The following is a 6,523-nucleotide window of genomic DNA, read 5'->3' as shown; positions in this document are numbered from 1 at the left end:
CTCTGTCGCCCGGGCTGGAGTGCAGTGGCCGGATCTCAGCTCATCGCAAGCTCCTCCTCCCGGGTTTATATGCCATTCTCCTGCCTCAGCCTCCCCAGTAGCTGGGACTACAGGCGCCCGCCACCTCGCCCGGCTAGTATTTTGTATTTTTTAGTAGAGACGGGGTTTCACCATGTTAGCCAGGATGGTCTCGATCTCCTGACCTGGCAAACAGAAAATCTTGAAAGCAGCAGAAGAAAACCTAATCACTACATATAAAGAAAAAAATAATGTGTTTAGCAGCTAATTTCTCATCAGAAACAATGGAGGCCACAAAATAGTGCATATTAGGGTTCTTCAGACACACAGAAACAATAGGAGATACACCCAGGGTAAATGTTTGACTAAAAGTCTGGGCACCTCATGGCCCAGTCAAGGTGTCACATAAAATTAACCATCCCAAAGTGGACTGATAAATCTGAAAAGCTGGAAAAAGATAAAATGTCAACCACAAATCCTATATTCAGAAAAAAAAATCCGCCAAAAATAAGGGTGAAATATAGAAATAAACAAGCATATAAAGAATTCATAACTATCAGGCCGGGTGTAGTGGCTCACACCTGTCATCCCAGCACTTGGGGAGGCTGAGGCAGGCGGATCACTTGAGGTCAGGGGTTTGAGACTAGCTCAGCTAACATAGTGAAACCTCGTCTCCAATAAAAATACAAAAAAAAAAAAAATTGCTGGCTATGGTGGCACATGCCTGTAGTCCCAGCTACTTGCGAGGCTGAGGCAGGAGAATCGCTTGAACCCAGGAGGCAGAGGTTGCAGTGAACTGAGATCACACCATTGTACTCCAGCCTGGGAGACAGAGTGAGACACAACACTGTCTCAAAAAGAAGAAGAAGAAGAAAAAAAAGAATTCATAACTATCAGATCTGCCTTACAAAAGAATGCTAAAGAAAACCCTTCTGGCTAAAAGGAACTGACATAAGATAGTAAATGAAATCCACAGGATGAAATGAAGAGCATAAGAAATGTTAAAAGGCCAGGTACAGTGGCTCGTGCCTGAAATTCCAAGTGCTTTTGAGGCCAAGGCAGAAGAATTACTTGAGTCCAGCAGTTCAACATCAGCCTGGTGAACACAGGAAGACCCCATGTCTACAAAAAATAAAAAATAAGCTGAATGTGGTCATGCATGCCTGCAGTCCCAGTTACTTGGGAGGCTAAGGCAGGAGTATCACTGGAACCCAGGAGGTCAAGGTTACAGCAAACTATAATGATACCAGCGCACTTCAGCCTGAGTGACAGAGTGAAAGGAAAAGAAAAAGGAAAAGGAAAAAAAAAAAAAAAGAAAGAAGGAAGGAAATGCTAAATACATAGATAAGTATCAAAGACTATAAATATATTTTTTCTTATTTCTTCTTTAAGCTTCTTTAAAGAACATAAGAAAAAGTATAACACTATTTTGTAGGACTTATATAGAGTTATAATATATTTGACACTAATAGTAAAGAAAAGAGGGAGTAGGAAAAGGAGATATACTAGAGCCAAAAATTCTACATTAAAGAAAAAAATAGCATTAAACCTTCACAAACTCTTCCAGACTATAGAGAAGTGACCAAGATACCATATACACAAAAAATTACAAACCAATATTCCTCATGAACATAGATGCAAGAATCCTTAACAAAATGTAATCAAACCAAATTCAGCAACATGTAAAAAGGATTATACAAGATAGCCAAATGGAATATAGCTTAGGAATAGAAAATATATATACCATGTTGGAAATCAACTAATTCCATGCACCATAATAATAGAATAAAGGACAAAAAACCACGTGATCATCTCAGTAGATAAGAGAAGTATTTAGCAAAATCTACCACCCATTCATGACAAAAATTCTCAGTAAAATAAAAATATAAAAGAACTTCCTTACCTGAGAAAAGGCACAAAATCACTTATAGCTACCATCATACTTAGAGACTGAAAGTTTTACCATAAGATTAAGAACAAAACAAGGATGAACATCCTTGCCATTTCTATTCAAAATTGTACTGCAGGTTCTAGTTGTTGCAATGAGACTAAACACACACACACACACATACAAAGAGATTAGAGAAGACGACATGCAATTATTTTGAGGTTATATGATTCCACATGTTAAAAATTCCTAAAGTTTACACAAAACCTACCACAACTAACATACAAGTCTAGCAAGTTTACAAAATACAAGATCATGAAAAAATTAATTGCATTCCTATGTACTATCAATGAATAAAAATGAAATTTAAAAAAATTCATCCGCAATATTACCTAAAATTAAAACTTGGGAATATATTTAACCAGAGAAGTGTAATGTTTGTACACTGAAAACTACAAAACATTGCTGAGAGAATTGGGGAAAAATCTAAGCAAATAGAGAAGCATTCCATATTCGTAAATTGAAACACTCAGTACTGTTAAAATGGCATTTCTCCCCAAACTGATCTACAGATTCAATATAATCCCTATTGAAATCTCATCACACTGTTTTATAGAATTGACAAACTGATCCTAAAATTTATATGGAAATGCAGAGTTAAAATATTTTTGAAAAAGGAGGAACAAAGTTAGAAGTCTTACATATCCAATTTCAAAACTTACTGTAAAGCCACTGTAATCTAACAATACGAGATTGGCATAATGATAGGTATATAGATCAACAGAACAGAATTGAGAGACCAGAAATAAACCCTTTCATTTATTGTCAATTNCAAACCACAGAAAAGGATAAAATATTATATATCATATATCTAATAGGGCTTTTATATAGGATATGTAAAGAACTCTTGCAACTCAGTAATAAAAGGCAAACAACACAATTTTAAAATGAGTAAAAGACTTAAATAGGCACTTCACCAAAAAAGACATACAAATAACTAGTAAGTATATGAAAAGATGCCATTAGTCATTAAGGAAATGCAAATAGAAACCACAATAAGATACCATGACACACACACTAGAATGGCTACAGTAAAAAAGAAACAATAATTAGTGTTGGTAAGGATTTGGAGAAACTAGAATCCTTATATACTACTGATGGAGATGTAAAATGGTACAGCTATTTTGTAAAAAAAATTTGGCAGTTTCCTTAAAGTTTAAACATAAACTAAATATGGTGAGGATTTGGAGAAACCAGAACCCTTATATACTACTGATGTAAAATGGTACAGCTACTTTGTAAAACAAGTTGGCAGTTTTCTTACAATTTAAACATAAACTAAATATACAAGCCAGCAATTCTACTTTCAGGAACCCAAGAGAAATGAAAACACATATCCACATAAACACTTGTATATGAATGTCTATGGCAGCATTATTTATAATAGTCAAAAATTAAATAACCTAAATGTCTATCAACTGGTGATTCCATAAACAAAATGTAGTGTATCCATACAATGGAATATTATTCAGCAAGAAAAAGAAAGAAACTACTGATACATGCTACAACATGGATGAACCTCAAAAACATGGCATTAAATAAAAGAAACTAGATACAAAATACTGCATATTGTACAATTCTATGTATACGAAATTTTTAAAAGCCAAACATGTAGATATAGAAAGCAGATCAGTGGTTACATGGGCCTGGTGGCAGCAGAAGTGGGGAGCATAGTGGTGGGGACTGACTACAAATGGGCTCAAGGGAAATTTTGGGGGTAATGGAAAAACTCTAAACTAAGACTGAAATGATGGTTACACAACTCTGTACATTCACTAAAATACAAAACAAAACCATTGGGTTAATTTAATGTAAAATATTTATTTTACAAATAATGAAAGTGTCTTTTCATTTTATATAGTTTGTTTTGCCATTTTGATTCCTACCCCAGAATAATAACTTTTGCACAATACACCAATCCTAAAGGCAGCTATTACATGGTTACAGTTTCTATATTGTAAGAGCTATCTGAATTATTTTGCTATTCTCAGGCCATCTATTCATGAATTGTACTGAAGTATATATTTATATTACAGTTTTTTGGTGGGTGGAAGGATCTTGATATGCTTTTCATTGATTTGAAAAATTCACATTAAAGATGGGAAAGGGTTGGTGTCTTGTAAATATGTAGCAGATCTTTGTGGTGTGTTCTGATGTGTGCATTAACCTTATTAAAAAAGAACACTTGTGGTATCAATCTAGACAAGGTGCCAAATGCAAAAAAAAAGTGTCTTCTTCAACTTATAAAAGTATGTGAATATCCTTATAGCATCCTTTGTCTGAGTGTCATATTTGAGCTCTGATATCGCTTTCTAATTTTCATGTTGGGGTCTTATTCCCCATGGAATTTAGAGTACCTTAGAATATAGGTCAAGAATCTGTACTAGATTCTTAATGATTTAATTTGAACTGAACATATTTGCTTTAAATTTTTAGGAATAAGTTTGGTGAGACAGAGCCATTCTCCTAAACCAGTTCCAATATAGTGGCTTTTCTACTTATTAGTTACTCAGCTTATACTGCTACAAATTCCTTAAACATACACAATAAAACTCCTATATGGGGGTAAACAAAAATAGCCTCTAGAATTTAAAAACAAACAAACAAACTGTATTCTCATTGTAAGTTACTATTCACTTCTGCTTTTCATGATTAGCAGTTTGAAGAGTCTGACATGCAGAATGATGGGACACGCTGGGTGAGCTCTAAGATTCCCTCCAGTCCTAACATAAATCATGCCCTCTATTATTCTTGATAAAAATGTATCATTTCTACCCACTATTACGTATTTTTGCAGTAGTTGAATATGAATCTGTTTTTGTTGCATGATTCTTTTACCACATCCTTAGGAACCTAAGTTTTTTGGATCAAAGGTAGAAGAAATGTATCATCTCAGCTTTTGGAAAAAGTGAATATAAGGACATTCCAAAAAATTTTTCTCAAAATTCAGAATCAACATAAATATTTAAGACTCTTAACTTAAAGAACTGACAAGTAGTATTTTAATGAAAAAGAAATGTACTGAAATACAATTGTTTTTCACTTTAAAAATGAACTGAAATATAAACTAAAATATAATTCATAGTCAGTAATATAATTCATAGTCATAAATGCAAATTCAGTCCCGCATGGCCATGGCCACTCAGGATGCTTTAACTCTGCCCAGAAAGGCTATGAGGAAAGTGATTTGTTATTTGAAGGATTAAAATTGGGTATTTTGGGGCTCATATCTTTTTATTTGATATTTCACAGTATTGGGCAATGAGTAGGACAATAAGAAAACAGAAAAGTGGTTCCAATGAGGGAACAGAATGGAGGAAACTGTTGAAAAAGGATGTAGATTTTGACTTTTCACTTCGCACTTTTTTGAACTGTCAGAGCTTTTTATCATGAGCATATAATTCTCTTAGTTTTCAAAACCTAATAAGAATAATGAAATAGAACTTTCAAATTTCCTCATGTGCATTTCCTTTGAAAGGGAGGATATAGCAATAATGAACACTAAGAAGAAAAAGCATAAGTTTGCCATCAGAAAGATTTAGACTCAAATCCTATAGCACCCCAGGCATAGTTTTCATCAGAGTATAACAATTAGGTTTATCTGTCTGTTTTCTCCCTAAACAACTCTGTAGCTTGCTCTATGTTTCATTTATCATTTTCTCTTGTATATAGCATGTTGCCTAGTATATACTAGTTGTTCAGTAAATATTTGTTAAAGTGAACTAAACTTTAGAAGTCCTGCCTCCTCCAACTCCCATCTTTGTAATCTTTGGTGAGTCAACTTCCTCACATTCAGAGTAGGAGTGACAATTACTACCGCACAGAGTTGTTTAAATGACACATGTATATAAGCACTTAGCACAGTGCCTGGTACATAGTAGTTGCCACTCACCCTCACCTCTAATTTTAAAATAAGTCTCTTTCCAATGTGAAATAATAATAATTTTCACAAGGAAAACACTCAGTAATCCTTTATCTGTCTTTTAAATACCACTTTGAAGCTAACAAAGATGGGCCAGGAAAACATTAGCTTTGGTTTGTGTTTCAGAGGTCCCAACACCACCCACACATTTAGCAGTTTCTAGAAGGACTCACAGGCCCCATAAGTAGCTGTATTCATGGTTATAGCTTATTACAGCAATCACCAAGAGGAAAAGATATGTCAGGAGGAGTCTGAAGGAATCCATGCACAGGTTTCCTATGTTCCCTCCCTCCTCTAGTAATGAGATCCAGTTAATATATGTATACTGTTTCTTTCCACTGAGGCCTGCTTGAGACTCAGAGTCCAAAGTTTCTATCATCATGTAGGCACAACGACCTGCCGCAACTACTGTAATAGTAAATTCCCAGAAGGAAACAGGTATTTAGTGTCCTACATGGGCAAAACAACCTACAGCTTAGAGAATATTTCAAATGAAAAGTTGAAAGAGGGCCTTTTAGGCCTTTGACAAAATTCAACAGTCCTTCATGCTAAAAAACTCTCAATAAATTTGGTATTGATGGGACGTACCTCAAAATAATAAGAGCTATTTATGACAAACTCACAGCCAATATCAT

Source organism: Rhinopithecus bieti, unplaced genomic scaffold, assembly GCF_001698545.2.
Source record: "Rhinopithecus bieti isolate Rb0 unplaced genomic scaffold, ASM169854v2 scaffold_69396, whole genome shotgun sequence".
Lineage (NCBI taxonomy): Eukaryota > Metazoa > Chordata > Mammalia > Primates > Cercopithecidae > Rhinopithecus > Rhinopithecus bieti.
The sequence above is the reverse complement of the archived record's forward strand: the minus strand, read 5'-3'. Positions refer to the sequence as shown.